This window comes from Mustela nivalis (genome assembly GCF_964662115.1).
Source record: "Mustela nivalis genome assembly, chromosome: 16".
NCBI lineage: Eukaryota > Metazoa > Chordata > Mammalia > Carnivora > Mustelidae > Mustela > Mustela nivalis.
This window is the reverse complement of record NC_139035.1, coordinates 8,788,902-8,808,126: the sequence shown is the minus strand read 5'-3', so window position 1 is coordinate 8,808,126 and position 19,225 is coordinate 8,788,902. Positions and strand designations below refer to the sequence as shown.

General features: G+C 43.1%; 1 long non-coding RNA gene across 1 annotated transcript in view; it reads right to left on the bottom strand.

Annotated features, from left to right (window-relative positions):
• Positions 1-245: 245 nt before the first annotated feature.
• Positions 246-19,225, bottom strand: part of LOC309849573 — a 41,824-nt gene continuing 22,844 nt past the window's right edge. Inside the window, exons 2-3 of the long non-coding RNA XR_014303763.1 lie at positions 8,105-8,150; positions 246-485 (exon numbers count right to left, since the gene is read on the bottom strand). This is a non-coding gene — a long non-coding RNA (uncharacterized lncRNA). The remainder of the gene's footprint in view (positions 486-8,104; positions 8,151-19,225) is intronic.

The window sequence follows — 19,225 nt, the reverse complement described above, 5'->3', positions numbered from 1 at the left end:
TCCTGCCATGGAGGTTATTACTATAAAAATACATGAACCAATTTGGAGAGGGAAGACGATTTTTTAAGTTATTTTAAGCAACTTGTAAATGCAAGTAAATAATTCATTTCCAAATCCGGAGATAACTGACAGACTTCCTCTTGCTTTGGTAGTAAACCCACTACATGTGCAAGCGTGCATGTGTGTATGTGCGTGTGTGCATGTGTGTGCACGGGTGTGTGTGCATGTGTGGGGGTGTGTGTGCGATCACTTTCATTGCAGAGTTCTCGAGTTTAATAGGAAATAATTACCGAAGGGGAAAAAACCAAGGAACATTAAAAAGCAAAGAAAATATTCTCTATTTTCATTTCCAACAAAAATGTTACTGTCATGAATCATTCCAGCCTTGTGTGTTTGCTCTCCTCAGGAAGAGGTTTCCAGACTAGGCCAACATACATCTTTGAGTCAGCTGATTTTGATGGCCTTCTGGTGGCTGCAGGGAAAATCTGGCAAGTGGAAAGTAAAAAAAAAAAAAAAATGGCAAACTAATACTGATTAAGAGACTTTCAGAAAGAAAGGGGAGAAAAGATCCAAAGGTCGGGGGGATGAATGCATGAAAACCAAATAAAATTAGGCAAAGTTTTAGGAATAAAACTATACAAGTTTTCCATCAATTTATTTTTCCCAGTATAGAATTTTTGTAACTGGCAATAGTGCTCATATTTTAATTTAAATCTTCCTTCGCTAGACTAAAAACAAGGCACCTAATGCCTTGTAAACATGAATATTCAGTTTTTAGAATCTTAATAGCTTTGGGGGCCACGCGACCATTTGGGGTTGCCACTCCACTAACAGATGTGTGGACTTCTGAAACCAGAGAGAAGCAAGTAAGGAAACACACAAACAAAAATATATTTTTTTTCCTTTCAAAGACATTCTACCACGAAGGAGCATCACTTTCTGAACTGCCTGTTACCCAGGCAAGTAAGTAGCTGCTAGTTTGGCCACAGTGAATGTCCAGTTCCTATGATACGATCCTAAATGAGCGAATGGAGTGATTTCTGTGTTTCCCCCACCTCCTCGCTATGCGCCTTCAAACCTCACCTCCATCACCAATAATTTTTAGGTTGGTTTTTTGTTGTTGTTGTTGTTGTTTTGTTTTTTTTGTTTTTTACTTTTGGATTCTTGAAGCATATTATTAGCGGTAGTGGTATTAGTATTGCGATCTCCTATAGTCCCTTTCACTCAAAATTACAATACAGGGGACTATGGCCAATGCTATGCAGATGGCCAAGTAGATAATAAAGGCTCAGTTCATGAATAATATCCACTCCGAAAGAGGACAAAAGCAACAGGAAAAAAGAGCCCAAATTGGACAAAATGTGCATGCTATATTTAAAAAAAAACACACACGCGATCATTGTCAGAGATCATTAAGGGTGCCCTGTAGTTTTAATGATACGCCAGTGGCACCAATTTGATGTGACTGTTTGCTCTTATAGTCAATAAAAAAAGTCATAACTGCCATCAAATTTAAATTTAATTTATTTTCTACACAGCCCTTTCTGTTTTCCTTGTTTTTTTTTTCTTTTATAACATTAACACTTTTTTTGTTAAAAAATGTGTGAAAGATTAATTTGTAGAATGAGGGGGTTGTGGGTGCACAGCGCAGGACAGATGGCGTGGGTGGGACATGGCAGTTTTCGTCTGAGGCATCATTTTGTTGTTGCTGTTGCAAATGAGCAAAATAAAGCTATGCGAGCCCGATCATCTCTTTGGGGGCCCCTCAGTTAAGGTGCGTGGCTTTCCTTTATGTTGGCCCCTGCTGCCCAGGGACGCGGGCGCCCCCTGCCCCCCATGACCAGCCCCCTGGAGAGCGTTGTTAGTCCGAGAGCACTTGAATTTTAAAATTGCATTTATATAGAACTCCACCCAACTTTTGTATACAACAGCATGAAATATACTCTTTCTTGGTAAGCTGACGATTTTGAAATGAATTTAGGATCTGTCCTCCCTGAGATCCTGTCTTGTAAACCCCAAGGCATGAAACTATAGATGCAAAACAGATTGATTTTTTTTCAAGGAGGGGATTTTGGGGGGAGGAGGGCTGTACACCCGTCAGAAATTCTACTCACATTCAAGGGGAGGGAGGAGATAGGGTACAGGTTTATATTCAAAGGTTCAATTTTTGCCTTGGAACAGCCCTCCTTTTACGCATAAGTACTGTAGGAGTTCACCATTGTAAAGGTTCTTAGCGAAGAATAAAGCAATTACCAGAGAAAATCACTGTCATATGGCACACACAGACATTTGAGAAAAAGTAAAACTTTGAGAAGGAGGAAAAGGGGAATTCAGGACAGCATGTGGGAGGGAAGATTCGGGTTCTTTTTATGCACTAAGAGATCCATTAACAATATCTTTATCAGTTCCCTTCTTCCTTGTTAACTGAACTGACTCGCAGCGCCCAGAGTATGTGAACGTGATCGCAAACAAATGCTCTGGGAGGAGGAGAAGGGAGTAAATAAGAGAGAGCATACGAAAATGGTGGGTGGTTGATTCACGGCAAGACGGAGCTGCCTGACAATCTCCACCAAACCTTTGCCTCCAATGAGTGCTTCTGGTCACGGGAAGGCAAGACGGCCCACGAAAGGATGTGAGAGCAGTCAGAGCAGTCCGTCCTAAGGCCGCCACAGCCTTGAGCCCGAGGTCTTCGGATATTTGGTATTCAAGTCATTTCAGATTACTGTGCTATTTCCCAATTAGACTGTAGGCTTTCCCGGAGAGGGGTCGCTCCATACAAGGCAGGGCTCCGCCAGCGCACCCCGCAGGTGCACCCGCACGAGGGGGCCACTGATCTAGGGACGGCCCATCGTGGAGGCAGTGGCACCCGGTGGTGGTAGGCGTGGGTCTTGGTGGCAGGCAGTTTGCAGGGGGCCTCAGGCTGCCACTAACTATGTAACTGGACCCAAGTTACTGTCCCGAGTCGGGACCTTAGTCACTACCTCTGCGAAGACAGGGACAAGGGGAGTGTGGACTTCATTACAGATCTGGTGGGGAATTGAAGAGTCGCCCTTGGGAGAGCACAGTCCTCTGGAAAGTGGTCCCTGGCAGATAGTTGATTCAGCCCTTGTTTCTTGGACTTTGCAAGTACTCGATGCCCAAAGGCACACAAAACCCGAATTCTTTGGTATGAAACGTGTCAACAGTTTCATCGGGGGTCACATGGGCACATACAGTGTTAGAATGTACAAGAGTGGATAAAGCACGAGGGAGAAGGTATATACAATTTTAAAACCCAAGAGACCGTATTACAGGGGAGGAGGGCGTTACTGATGTCATGGGAAGTAGAGGGGATTCCTGTATATGAGTTATGAGTCTGGAAAATACAGCACGCCGACAGCAAATGAGATAAGAAAGGTGTCTGCCACGTGTCTCACCGAAAGAGCATTCTCTATTTGGTATTTATTTGTTCTACCAGCTTCTCCGTGGTTCCGCGTGGTAGAATGCCTTATAGAAATTGCGTATAGCAAGTTCTTAACCATTCACTCAAACACGCCGGCACACAAGCAGACTCAAATAGGGACGGGCTATCCATAAACCAATACCACAGTCGCGATGCTAGCCCTACATACACTGAAACCATTGTAGGGCCTGTTGTTTATACTCAGATGTGCCTGTAATTACTTATTTCTGTGTATCCTGATACACAGCTCGGAAAGTATCTCTACTTTTCCCCCTTGCTGCCTGACATAGTTCTACTGATGCCCCAAACACAGGAGAAGAGTTAATTCAATGACTCTGAAGGAATTCGAATGGACTGAGACTAGAGCGGAAATGGGAAGCTATATGCATTTCATGCTTCTAATATAAACAAAAATTTATATGTATGAACACAGATGTGTGTCCAAAATTGCATTTTGTACTAGTCAGTGTTTCCCTCACAATAAGAAGTTAGCTCTTAGCAAAGGTCGGAGAGGCTCCTGGAAGTCTACTCCTTTCTCCGTCAGTAATAAAACTCTCCATTTTTGCTGGGTACATCGCTGCTCAAAATAAATCTGCATTTCCCGGCTTCCTTTGCAGCTAGGTATACCTAGATGATAAGTTCTGGACAATGAACTATAAGTGGAAGTGTTCTGTGGCAGTTTACAGGAAGCCCTCCTTAAAGAAATTGTTAAAATACCCTATGATTCCTTTCTTCTTTGTCCTTTTCTGCTATCTGGAATATGGATATGATGGCCGGAGCTTGGGCTGATATCATGGACCACGAGTATGAAAGCCACGCAGTAGGGAGGTTGGAGAGGTGACTTAGAAGAAGCTTCTGAGTTTAATGATTTCCTAAAGTAACCACCCCAGCCCAGCCTGCTTCTCAGCTTTGTTTCTATAGGAGAGAATCCTGTCTATCTTAGACTTTCTTCACATACAGCTGAACCAAATCCCAACTCCTGCTTTCTTTACGCCTTTCCCTAAAACATAGTGGACAGTGGGGGTTTATGTTGCCATCAAAGTTTGTACCTTTAAGTGAAGTACAATATCATGTACATATGCTGGCATGGCAAAAGCTAAATTATTAGATTCTAATATACTTACATATCTACTATATGTAAAAAATATTAGGTTGGGGAAGTAATTAATGTTAGCTGTTAGAACAACCACCCCGCCCCCAGTGGCTTAATGAGCGGTGCATTTCTGACATAAGAGTCTGATGTGGACTGCTTGAGACAGAGGAAGAGGGCGGGAGCCTCTGTTCCACGCAGCTCTTCAGAGACCAAGTCAATCTCAGCCCTCAGAGGCTTGGGCCATTTTCCATCTATGACTGCCCACACCTCAACAGAATAGAGAGTGTGTAGGATCATCCGTGGGAGATTTTTCATGGTCCAGGCCTCCAGTGGCTTTTGACACTTCTGTTCACCTTCTGTCAGACAGAACTCAGCCACATAGCCCCAAAACAATTGCGAGAGAGCCTGAGAAGTGTAGTTGCACCGTGTTCCAGGAAGAAGAGAAGGAATACGAACACTAGTTCTCCCTTCCCTAATCAACAGAATTGCATCCCCGTTTCTACCTCCTGTTCCAAAGGCCAAATTAAACAAGGACCACATGCTCAAGGAGACAGCTCACTGCGGGGCAAAATATTCTTTTTAAGTCATTTTCTAGGGAAACATCTAAGACCCTGAATGTTTCTGATCATGAGGGATGAGTTCTTTAAACAGGGTGACTTTAGTCATAGGCGCTGGCGAACTCCCTTTCTTCTTGTCCGTAATGTATTGTGTGTATATATTGAGATACTGAATGCACTGAAATTATTTTATATAGTGTTTGTAGCAAAATGTTATAGACTGGTTACGGTTTAAAAGGACCAAGTCCAGCTGTTTTATTTTTACTTTACTTTTATAATCACTATCCACAGACTTTTCCTGCAATAGTCTTAGTTCAATATGCTTTACATTTTTTATCCAATGAAACTCCAAAGTAATTTTATAGCTAGATTTTTTTGATAGGTAAGACAGAACATTCCTCTAACATGAAGACTGTATTTTTTTTTAAGTTTCTTTTTTCCAGTTTATTGAGGTTTACTCAACAAATAAAAATTGTATATATTTAAGGTATAGAACACGATGTTTTCTTTTTCACCTCTTGACTCCCCTCACCCATTTCTCCCACCACCACCCCTCACTCTGGCAAACCGCCACTCTGTTCTCTGTAGCTATGAGCTTGTTTGTTTGTTCCTTGGTTGGCTGGGGTTTGGTTTGGTTTTGTTTTTTAGCTTCCACATGTAAATGAAATCATACTCTATTTGTCTTTCTCTGTCTGACTTTTTTCATTTAGCATGATGCCCTTGAGGTCCGTCCATGTGGTGGTAAATGGTAGGATTTTCCTCTTTTTTTGGCAACTACTTTTCTTTTCCTTCCTACTATTGTTCTTTCTCCTTGTCCGTGTGCTTTTACCATGATGAAGCGTAATTCTTTAACATCTATGGATGTCATTAAGAAACGTTCCCATAAGACTTATATTGCTGAGAAAAACAGTTTAAACTGTGTCTGAGCAGTGGTCTTGGAATATGCCAGAGAAGATAATAATGGATCATCAAGGCAGGTAGAGATTTTCCAGTTTTTCCTTATACTTCTGTATTTTATAGGTTTTGTGCTTATGTGCTGATACTTGCAAGATATGAAATCATTTAGGATATTTTAAAGTTTTTAGACTCCCCAAAAACAACTGGGGGAGGGTAAGAGAAAGAAAGAGGTCGGAGTTGAGGGCAGATGTAGCTAAATAGGTGAGAGGGTGGGTGGATGGATAGATAAAACTTTATTTTTCCTAAGAAAATCAATCATGATGGTTTTATTGAACCAGTGTTTCCCTTGAATTCTAGGCGACAATCAAAGACATTTGAGTCCATTTGAGGAAACATGATTGAGATAAAGAATAACAGGGTCAAGAGGACTCAAGTCTGAGATTCCATTTCATCCAAATTACTAGTTTGTAGCCTGCAAATAGGACACGTTATTGACGGTCACCTTCTATCTTCAGACTCCTTCCTTCATTGGTATAAGGAGTTTGCAACCTCCATTTTCAGAATGATCCAGAAGATGTTGTTACTGTGAAATATCATTTCCTTTCACGGTTTGGTTTTCAAGTTTAGCCATCTTCCAGACATTTGAGGCATCTGATAAGGTGGATGGTAAATTTTAGAGTGTTCGCCTATTTCTCACATGAAATTCAAAGCAAGCTTTAATGTTTTGGATTGCTCCGTTGAAATGTAAGGGTGAATTAAAAAATTACTGTATTAACAAAAGAAACCTGAAGTGTCGGTGTTCACATAGCCTAAAAGAGGAAAATAGAACATCATAGAACTTTTATCCTAAAAGAAGAAATTGTAAAATCAGGACGACTTTGAACTTGAAACTGGAAAGATGTCCAGTTGGTCTCTGTAGCTCTTAAGGAAGCCCCAATTTAGGATAGTTGGGTTTAAGTTTACTTGGGCCACATGTTATGATTACTTGTTAAACATCTAGCAAGTCCGGCACACGGTGGGTACTCACATAGCTTTTGAACGAAGGTGTGGGAGTGACCAGGACCCGCGGGGAGTGGGAGAAGAAGAAGGTAAATAAACAGGGAGACAAGAGTTGAAATGGTCTTCACCTTCAGTGAAAAACAAGAGGAGATCCAAAGGGGGTCAGGTCCTGCAACCCTGGCAGGACACAGCTCTGGACCAATAGAACCCCCGCATCTCTAATGACAATGTAAGGAATAAGGTTCCCACTCTGTGTGCAGTGACGATTCCCATCCTTACCTGCTACCCAGACATCACTAAGCTCCTGCCAGAGCTTTGGGGCTTAAGATAGGGAGAGATTTTTCAGCTCTCTGACCACGGCTCTGAGGTTTGGGAAAACCTTCAGGAATTCTCTAGTGTGCTCAGTGCCTTTTGGAGCAGAGCCAGAACAGGGTGAATCCCTTGGTTCCCTCAAATCTTTCTCCACGCTTTCAGGCTTCGGGTCTGACCACTGGCAATGGTCACAACTTCAGGAATGTTAAGTGCTCATTTGAGTCGCCTGGGGACTTTTCACAAACTGCTGTTGCCGGGATCCCACCTCAGCCTTACGAGGCCAAATTTCCAAAGGGAGGACTGGGACATGGAAGCTGGGGATGTGTGTCTTAAAAGCCTCCCTGTTCAATCTGTCACTTGTCAGAGATTGAGAAGCTCCTCCCGTCTGCAGGTGAATAAACATAGAATTAACTGGGGCTTCGAATGCACTTGTCACCACATTTGGTCACCGGCGGGATAGAAAACTCCCACGGGATCGCATCCTCCCACGGAAAGGATTGCACCATCCCTGAAGTCTCCGTCCCCACCTCTAGGGGGCAGGGTACAGTCCGGGCATCTTTACGATCCGCCCTTGAGTTGGACACTTGAAACTTACTTGAGGGGCGCCTGGGTGGCTCAGTGGGTTAAAGCCTCTGCCTTTGGCTCAGGTCATGATCCCAGGGTCCTGGGATCGAGCCCCGCGTCGGGCTCTCTGCTCAGCGGGGAGCCTGCTTCCTCCTGTCTCCCTGCCTGCCTCTCTGCCTACTTGTGATCTCTGTCTGTCGAATAAATAAATAAAATCTTAAAAAGAAAAAAGAAACTTACTTGAACTCCCAACCGTTTGGACTGCGTTCCTGTGAACATACGAGCACTAGAAAAAAGAAAGATTGAGTAAGTGCAGGTGGACTGTGAGCGATTAGAAAATCATAACCGACAGTCTGGACACTCATTTCATACCATTAAAAGAATTAATGCATCTCTTCGTAAATAAGAGGCGAGAGCACGAGGACATATGATTAATGTGTTTTTTTCAATTAGAAAATCCAGAAAGTAGATTATAACCAGTTAAGAACAATCTGGTCTACAACCAAAGACACGTGCGAACAAGAGGCCAAAGTCAAAATATTGGATTGCAATTATGAGGCTATCAAATAATGACAAGATGGGATCATTCCCTTCCTTGCTTTTCAGGCTTCTCTTCTTATTGCCAGCGCTTTAATAAATTGCAGAGAGAAGGAAAAATAAGACTACTCGGGATTAATATCGTGTGGTGCTTTTTAGCTGGCCGGCTGTCTCTTTGAAATACCGATTGCCACCCATTCCAAGCCTTTTGATAGCGAGCGGTTAAACTTGAATGAACACAGTCTTCTCGTCCAATGTGCCTTATCCTCATAACCAGAATGGAGTGTGCTTTTTTTCCCCTTCGATAGTTTATAAACAGTCCATATAAAACTGCCCATTACCTTTTTGAACATACTCAGCTCGTTATTGAAAACTCACGCCCCCTCAAACCTCCGGGCCTTTCTGCATCGAAATGAAACTCTTTGCACTTAAATGTATATGGCAGGAAAAATCACCACATGCTAATATTCAAACCCCAAGGGGGCAGCCTGCACACAGATGAAAATATGACCGTGCACGTCCACAGTTCTGTTGCCTAACCTGGGGTCTAGAGGAGAAAACCAAAGCCTGCAGCGAAGATTTCACTCCGAGAAGTAAGAGAACCCAGGACTCGGGGGGTAGGCACACTCCAAAGAATCTGCAGAAATCCTAACGTTGTTTCAAACCTCATCATAAGATCAGCAGGGCAGAAACCACAACATATTTTTTAAAATTCCCATTTACTTAATAATACCTATCGCCAACTTTGCAGTCAGACGTCAAGGAAGCAGGCAAAACAAGTTATTTTTAGGAGTCCAGCCAAGGGCCATTTGCTCATTCATGAGTGGGTTCTAAGAAGGCCAAAGCCAGAATGTCAAGACAGGCCATTTTCCGGGCAGTGGCCGCAGGGCCAAACCGCCTCACAAGGGGAGTGCCATCGACCGCACAGGAAAACGAGTTGAGAGACAACGTGTGGTTAATACAGACCCATTACTGTTATGAGAAAAACAACCACGAGCATGAATGCTGATGGTGGTCGGAGCACTTCCTATTGAAGGAACGGCTCACGGTAGACTCGGCCGAGGGGTCTAACGCGCAAAATGTATCTGAAGGCTAATAGGCTTCTTTGGGAAGATATTTAGGGAAGGGGCAAGCAACAGTCTACGACAGAAAGGCAACTTCCTTCCTTCCTATTGTTTACTAACTGCTACCAGAGCAGCGAGAGACCCTGGCTTCCAGTTCTCATCAAGATGAATGATGGCAAGTAGGAAGCTATTTCAGGCTTGTAGAATGTCTTTTGAACATGATATAACCGGGGAAAGAACAGCAATAGGGAATGCCTGGTGAAGTTATATGCCTTCATTTATTTGCCCATCAGGCTTTATTGAACCCTTTTCAAGAGGTGTGTACGTGCCCGGGGTGAGGGATACCAAGAGGTGCCACACCTGCCTTCTGGGCATCTTCATTCATACCGTCGTCAACATCATGGTCCCTACCATCACCATCACCATCAACATCCCCAGCGTCACCATCAACATCCCCAGCGTCATCATGTCAGCAAATACTTCGCACAATAAATACAGTCCCCTGAGTTTCCCTTGAGAGAAAGGGGCTGAGAAAGAGACTGTACTTGTCACTGATACTCAGTTTTGAATAATGATTCTCATTTCAACCAATGCCACAGGAACCAGGTAGCTGGCCGCGCTCCCTTGGGCAGAGCCATGCGGCGGATCTGTCCCGCTGGCTGTGAACCGGTGAGTCTTACAGGCTGAAACTCAGAGGAAGCAATGCTCAACCCTCCAGCCTGGCCAGTCAAGGAGGGTTCGTGGTGGCACGGGAGAGCTGCAAGGTCGGCCTTGGTTGTCAGGCTGCAGCACGGCGGACAGACGCCCGGGAGGTCACCCAGCCCACAGTAGACTTCTTGAGTGAGAAATAGACCTTTGCAGTGTGAAGTCCCCAAGACATTGCTGCTCTACAACATAACTTATCCTGCCTAATCCCATTAATAAGTGTTTGTTTTGCCTAGTACTTGGAGAGGAGACTGGAAATCACTGCCTCTGTAGAAATGGAAGGAACTTTATGGATTTAATAATAGACTCACCCAATGCCAATAAATCTCCCAATGGAAAAAATCAACTTCTCCCGTATGCTTTTTCCTTTCAATCAATCCTAGCCACACTGACTCTTCCCAGGATGCTGGGCTGTCATAGCTGCTGCCTCCTTCATGACCGGCTTCTCGGGGAACCCAAAGACCTGCAGGTCTTCCCACCTTGGTGTAGCCATATGCCTTTTCTTCTCAGTCTAGTGGGTGCAGTATGGGGATTTCGCCAAGTAAAATCTCTTACCAAACAATGAAAGTTAAGTAAGTACAAATGTATAGAAACAGATGGATGTGCTGGGTATAGATTTCTAATCAAAATGTATTTGATCCTCACCTTCCAAGACATTGGCAGGATATTTTTGTTCCCTGTATCCTGAATCCATTCAGTGAAGGAATGACCAAGACAGAAAGGAGAGATCCGAAATCCATGACGTGGCCGGATGCTAACTTTGTTTGTTTGCCCCAAATTACGACAATGTAGGAAACGCATTTCTTTCTATAGAACCGTCGTATTCCTTATGAACAATATAAACTGTCAAGAGCAATATTCTCATTAATAATTAATTTGTGATTTTTACAGAACTCTGCATGTTCGAAGTCATAACTGTAGTATTGTGAACAATAATAGTCATCACCACATTTTAAGCCTATTCATACACAGAAGAGAGCAAGGAAGTTCTTTATAATGTAAATTATTCCTAAGCTCTAGAAATTCAGTTTACACTTACAAACATTACTTAATTTTAAATTCTTCTATTAAAATATATAATTGTTGGGGCAACAAGCTCCATATTTAACTGCCAAGTCTTCCCAAATAAAACCGTATTGAATCTTACTTGGGGCGAGTGATAAAGTGACCACAGATGGAAAGTTAATGCTTTCAGGGCATGGTTTAACTCACTGAAGAAGTAAATCACATTTATTTCTCGTTAAAGAAATTAAGTGCCTTTCTTCTTGTGTGTACTATGTTTTAACCTCCCATAAACCCAACGTTTCATAAGGGGTGTGGTGCAGTGGTTAGGAGCAAAGACTTTGAAGTTGGACTTGTGGGTTTTAATTCTTCCTCTGCCATTTTGCTAACTGTGTGACCTTGACCACGTTCTTTGATCCTCCTGGGCCTCATCCTACCTGTAAAATGAAGATTCTAATAGTCCCTACCTTACAGCAGTACCTGACATCATAGCACATGCATTTAAACTTCTTGTTGATTAAAAAAGGAACTTATAAACTAGATGTGGAGAAGAAAAATGGCCAAGAGAAGAAAATCCATCTTTGATTCCCCAGAATACTCCAGAGTTGAATGCAGAAAAGAAAAAATTTCCCATGCCACCCTTCACTAGAACCCCCCAAAAGGAACAGAAACTGGTTATTTGGGGAACTCAAATTCAGGGAACTCTCAGACTTCGGGTAATCACAACTGGTGAATTAGTCCCTCAACTATGCCAAAGTTGCCCCAGGTTTTCTAGGGCTGACTGGGTCTCCCGGGGCACTGACAGTGGTAGTGAAACCCTCACCAGCAAGTCCCCCCAGGTGCCCATCAAGTTTCCCGCTCCACAGTCATGCATTGGAGTTACAGAATCCAGAAACCTCAGAAAACTGAAAATTTGCTTGTTTGTCTTTAATAAGTGAAAAGCAAACTCGCAATGGATCAAAATTTGTCCTGAACAGAGATGAGGCGATTTGTAGTTTTTAATTTATTTCTTTTAGTGTGAATCTTCTCATGTTTCGCTACAAAAACAATAATGCCTTTGTTTGTGGGCGTTTCCCCAGAACTTGCCAGGATGTTATATGCTTTATATACCGTGTTACCTTCCTAAAAGCTGAAAAAGCCTGATTTCAAAATCCCATCTGGCCCAAAGGATTTCAGATGGGGATTATGGAGATTATGGACCCTGGTGTTCTTCGGTGTCATACTTTCTGTTTGGAAATGGGGAGGTCATTGAAACTCTGTGCTGTCTCCAGTGCTGGGATGTGAGCCCCATGCAATGTTTTTTCTGCCTCTTCAAGGTCAGGAGGTGGGAACAAGAATGGAGCCCCCAGTGAGAGGGAGAGTGTTTGACAAAATACTAAAGTGGTTCTAGAAAGACTTTTCTCCCAGGAACTGGTGCCAGGAGAGCTGCTATGAAGATTCAAAGCGGGTGCTGGATGGGGACCAGGACACAGAAGGCATGGGTGATCAAACCCAAGAGGCTAGCAGCAGGAATATTCTCTCCTCAGGAAGCCTGGGCTGTGAGTTAGCCCTCAGGAGTAAGAGAGCCATCCTAGGGGGCGTGTGAGAACACTGGCTAGACAGGGACACATGGAGGTTTAACAGAAAGTGTCTGCTGCCACCCAACCCACGTTTGTGTTTGCACCTGGTCATTAGGTTCTTTTCCAGTCTCATCCACCTCGCTTACTTGGAACATTCCAGAAAGCAGCCAGTAGATAAAACAATGGACAGTCCATTCCTCCTGCTTATCATGGGATGTACACCCTGTCATCAGGGATCATGTTCAAGGGTTGGATCTCGATGCTTTTTCTACCTATAAACTCACAATCCCTACAAAATGACATAACCCCAATAACCCTAGGGACACTGCTACCTGTTGAGACCTCTGTGACTGAGACTTAGAGCCCAAAACCACACCCTGTAGAAGTCAAAACCCCTCCCCACGGCATCTAAGTACTTTTGGTGGGGCAGGATGGTCTTTTCCCCAACATCCTCTTCCGCTAGAATTTTGTCTGCCAGGTTCCAGTGACCCACATGAGCAATGCCATTTCTACTCACAGAAGACACACTCACATTAAGTTAAGTACACAGCTGGGGCGCCTGGGTGGCTCAGTGGTTTGGGCTGCTGCCTTTGGCTCGGGTCATGATTTCAGGGTCCTGGGATCGAGCCCCGCATCGGGCTCCCTGCTCCGCAGGAAGCCTGCTTCCCTCTCTCTCTCTCTCTGCCTGCCTCTCTGCCTACTTGTGATCTCCGTCTTTCAAATAAATAAATAAAATCTTTAAAAAAAAAAAAAAAAAGTTAAGTACACAGCTGACTTCTGTAAAGACCTGGAGGGAGACAAGGAGGATCCAACAAGTTCAACTGAAGATTCAACACCACAGTGCACTAAAATAAAACAAAACAACAACAACAACAACAAACCCACCCTCCTGTGGCGGACACGTCGAGCTGATCCTCTTCATCCAGCTGAGGACCCGAACCCTGCATAGTCCAACGGGAAAATAATCCACATACATAACCGAATATTTTTTATAATATTTTCTAATGGCCACATTTAAAAAGTAGTTTGCTGGGGGTGCCTGGGAGGCTCATGAGGTGGGTGAAGCGTCCAACTCTTGATTTCAGTTCAGGTCATGACCTCAGGGTGGTGAGATCAAGCCCCACGTTGGGCTTCGTGCTGAGTATGGAGCCTGCTTAAGAGTCTCTCTCCCTCTCCCTCAGCTTCTCCCCTACCCTCCACCTCCCAGCTCACACGCACTCTCTCTTTTTGAATAAGTAAATAGCATTTTGCGAATTCTAATAAATTTTATGTAACCCAATATTATTATTGAGAATATTAGAATTCCTAGATTATAGATTCAAGATCTAGAGTATAGAAAGTGATTAGTCAATATCTTTAAAGTATTAATGAAATCTTTAACATCCTTTCTTCCATAAGTTCTTCTACACAGCATGTGTTTTAACTGACAAGCACATCTCCATTGGAACTCGCTGCATTTCAAGTGCTCCGTGGCCACACGTGGCTGGTACCTCCCTGTGACCCAGATACTCCCTGCAGGCCCACCTCTGTTCCCAGCCCCCTCCTCACTGCCCCCTATAACCCCAGGAGACTCTCCATTCCTCCTACTTGTAGGAAACCCTTCTCTCATTTCTCATTTCTCTCATTTCTGCTCCTGGATCACGGCCCACTTCTCCTTGGTCAATTTCTATTTCAAAAGAGCTTGTTGACTTAGAAATGGGGCATCCATTAGCCATTTGTTTTGCTTGCTTCTCCACTTGACTCAGAAATTATTATTGCCTTCAGGATCTGACAGGTAGGGAGGCTTAACTCAAAAAGCTACAGATGTATTACATTCACATGGTGAAGGGCAAGCCCATGACTCCTGAAAGGTTTCCTTTTGGCTCCAGAAGTTAAGAGAACAGGACCCAGAGCCTCAGTCTGCTGACTTACTCTCCTGAATCCTTCCCTGGGTCCATCATCAGCTTCTACCAGGCCTCTGAAGTCCTGGGCTACATCGTGCCCTTTCTCTTCTCTTTCCTATACACTCTGGTGCTTGAACCTTTACTCCAGCCTTCAGCCTTCAATGCCAGACACCTGCTTGTCTCCATGTTCCCCACCCAGCTCCTCCGAAGCCATTGTCTCTACTAAGCCTGGGCACCTTTGGTCCCTGACCTCCCGGATCCACAACCTTACCAGTCACCACACTCGCCTGAGTCCAAGTGTAAAAGCGCAATTTCAAGACTTAACAATCAGAAGTTGAATGTTACCAGATAATTCTCCTAAGTTGGAAAACACTGTTTGAATATCTGTGAGAACTTGAAGAGTCACAATATTTATGACTTCCAATTTACTAGATTTACAAAACTTTAAGATCATTCTTTGGAAGGTCTTGTGTGCCAGCATTATTAGCTTGCCGGATCAGGCATTTGAGGTTGCTTAGGAAGAAAATGAAGTGTGTTAAATTTATTACTGTGGTTCAAGAGAAACGAATAATTCATGTAAATGACACTAATGGCTCAAGGAGCAGTTAGTCCTCTCAAGTTGAGTAGATCAAAAACTAGTCAAATGTGTTTCCTCTTATTTTCTATAAAATGTCCTAAATTTACAAAGAGAATAACTAGAATTCTAACACAAATTTGAAGGATTTAAGAAGCTGGGCTTTTAAATGTATAATTTTAATAAACCAAATATTATGAAAATCTCAACGGTGTTGTGTTCCTTGAAGGGGAGTGGGTAGCTTCTCCATACTTCAAACATCCATGCTGGTCCCACATGGTGACTCTACATGGTTGAGTTTCTTCAAGAAGGCCACAGTCAGGAAGTTTCCAGCATGAATGGTGACTCGATGATGGCTCAGGCAGGCAAGGAGCAGGGCCAGTGGGCAGAGAGTTGGGGATGGAGCACAGGAAGAATGGACACCCAACCTGACCCCCCTCAACCTTGAGACTGGAAAAGAGGCTTTTATCAAAAATGCCCTTTTCAAACACACCGAGTCTTGACATCATCTTCAGAGCTCTTTTGTGGGTCCCTCTCCTTGGCTTTCAAGGACACGCCTTCGGTCGTTGTGCAACCAAAGTTCTGTGAGGCTCAGTGACAGGCTCTTAGCCTGTTTGAGCTGCCATAACAGAAAATATCATAGCCTGGGGGGCTTAAACAACAAACATTAATTTCCCACAGTTCCGGAGGCTGGAAAGGGCAAGGTCATGGCGCTGGCAGTTCTGATATTTGGCGAGGGTACTTTCTGCTTCATAGACTTCTTCTGTGTTGCATAGGAGCTCTCTGGGGTCTCTTTCATAAGGGCACCAATCCACTCATGAGGGCCGCGTCCTCAGGACTCATGATTTCTGAAAGGCCCCTTCTCTTCTACCATCACACTGGGAATTAGGTTTCAACATATGAATTTCAAGGGGACATACACATTCAGTCTCTAAGGCACAATCAAGTCCCAGCATAAAGGTGACAGACTGAGATCTATGTTTCCTGCTCCTGGTTCTAATGCCTGTGTGCCCCACCATCTATAGAAATCAAACACAAAGCTTGGGTAAATACAAACTTTCATGGAGAAGCAAAAGGGTCCCATCCAGCTAACTGAACAAATCCATAAGCATAGAGCCTGTGGATATCCTGAGATCAGGCCTGGAACATACTGGTCATGGCTTCAGTGCTTCTATTCAGTGAATGTGACTATTGTCTCTCTCAGTGGATTCCATTTTAATGACACAGCCCTGTCCCCAGCAGGAGACTGTCTGGTGAGCGCAAGTAGGGCCAACAGTATTTAAATCACATTAGACCTCATAACATCATAGACGCTCCAGGATGGGAGGGTTTTCCCTAAGGAAAGTTTTACGAGTTGACTGTGTTAACCAGTATTAATTTTTATCAAAGCACGGCTTCTCCAAAGCAATTCAGGGACCCCACCTCCTTCACAGATGAAGCTCTGCTTTTGAGGAGAATGAGAGCATAACACAGAGGAAAGGATATTTCGCAGATGTTTACTGGAATAAGATGCAGAGGAGAAAACCAAACAGGAGAGCCGTTAACCCACTCCTGTTTGTGTTTGTTCCAAAGCAACTGTAATTAGGAGACAAGATGGAAGATTAGTGAATCAGACCCAGTTGTCATCTTAGTCCTCTGCCCCTTGTGTTTCTTCGCTAATAGTCAGGCTCGGGAATTAGGTCAAGAATGAACAGGCAAAGCACCCCCTCCCCCATCCAGCTAAACTTCGTCACTTATCTGAGTGATGAAAAGAATAATGTCGTATGTAGCATTGTTCAGTTTTGCAAACACAATACAGGGCACTTACAAAAACTTGAATTTCGGATAAAAAGCATAAAGAGCTATTTAGTAGATAAGTATATTCTAAATATGGCGTGGGATATAATGCGACATTCAGGACATACTTGTACAAAAATAATATTTTAAAATTTTCACTGATGATGTTAAATTCAAATTTAACTGTGTGTCCTGTACCTTATCTGACAATCATAGCTATATGGTCCCTGGGCATATAAGTACACCTAATATACATAGTTTTTGAATTAACATTAATAGAAAAAACAAACAAACACATTTCATAGGCATAGTCTCTCAAGCTACCATTTTGCACTTGGATAAAGAGAACTTTCCTAACCTTAGAGTTATTATCTTAGAAAAATGGAGGAACCTGCCCAGGGTCACCCTGTTAGTACACAGAGGAGCTAGGATCCCGATCCGGACCCAGGTCCGCGGCAGCTCAGGGCCTGCTCTTAGCCATGACCCCACATCACCTCTCAGATGCTGAGATGATAACACAGACAACAATTGCTTTTATTCTTATGACTATTTTTGTAAATTACACACAACATAATATTCATCATCTTAGCTACTTTTAAGTACTGTACAGTTTGGTAGCGCTGAGTACATTCATATCCTCATGCAACCAAACTTCAGAATTTTTTAACTTGAAAAACTAAAACTCTGTCCTCACGGGCAATTCTCCCCATTCCTCACTCCCCACCTCAGTCCCTGGCAGCCACCAGTCTACTTTCTGTCCGTATGAAGATCACTCGTCCAGTTCCCTCATCTAAGCAGAGTCACTCTGCTTAGCAGTGGTTATCTTTTTGTGACTGGCTCCTCTCACCTGCTGTAGTGTCCCCAGACTTCATCCATCCTGAAGCAGGTGTCGGAATCTACGTCCTTTTCGAGGCTGTGTAATATCCCATCATACACCGAAACGCCATTTTCTTTCTCTTCTCATTTGGCAGGGGACATGTGGATCGCTTCCACCTAATGTTTTCGTTAACCTGAGAGTGCATAAGTTGCTGTTTGGGTCCTTGTTTTCAATTCTTTGTGGTATATACTCAGAAGTGAAACTGCTGAATCATACAGTGGTTCTATTTTAATTTTTTGAGGAACTGCCATTGTGTTTTTCACAGCTGCCACACCATTCAACATTCACACCAATAGTGCGTAAGAGTCACAATGTCTCCACATCCTCAATGTCACCTATTTTCTGGAGGTTGTTTGTTTTGGGCAGTAGCTGTTATATGGAATCTGAGGAATCTTTTTTTTTTTTTTTTGTCTCCATGATAAAATAAAATAAAAATTATTATAGTTTGATTTTTTTTTACTGATTTGAATATTTTGTTGAAATCTGCAGAGATATGCCAAGTTATTCTCTTTGTTACTATAATTAACACTAACACCAATTATTTATTAATAATAGTGACCTGTATGACTACCAGAAGCAAGGATTCACTGAATGCTACACAACCACTCTCTTGTCCAGACCTCACAACAACACTGCCAGGTGGATACTTACTGTATTGTTCCCATCTGACAAGTGAGAAAAAGATGCTTAGAGAGAGGTTAAGTATCTTGTCCGATGTTACAAAGCTCATAAATCCAGGTAATCTGATTCCTATTTATGCCTCTATCTTTTTGTGGATCTTGAGAAGAAAAACATTTCTTCCAAATCAAATTGACCCATCGGGAGGGAAATTAAAATAATTGCTGGGGCACCTGGTTGGCTCAATTGGTTGAGCTGTGACTGACTCTTAGTTTGGGCTCAGATCATGACCTCAGGGTCATGAGATTGAGCCCCACACGGAGCTCAGCTCAGAGTCTACTTGTCCTTCTCCCTCCCCCTTTGCCCCCCCCCATTAACATGCATGCCTGCATGTGCACACACAGTCTCTCAAAAAAATAAGTAAATAAATACATAAAGTCTTTTTAAAAAATTCTTGAATCATGGGCTCCTTAAAATATGACTATTTTCAAGGTACTTTAAAGCTTCTTTTTTAAAAAAAAATAGCTTTATTGAGATATAATTCACCTATAAAAAAAATTCACTCATTTAAAGTATACAACTCAATGGCTTTTAACATGTTTTACAGATTTAGGGAGCCATCATCACAGTCAACTATAGAATATTTTTATCGTCGCAAGAAGAAACTTTGGTGAAGGTGGTGCATGATAGCCACATAGGAAGATCCTGAACTCACCTGCTCATGAGACACAGTGAAAAAACAACAGTTAAAAAGCCACCCAAGTAG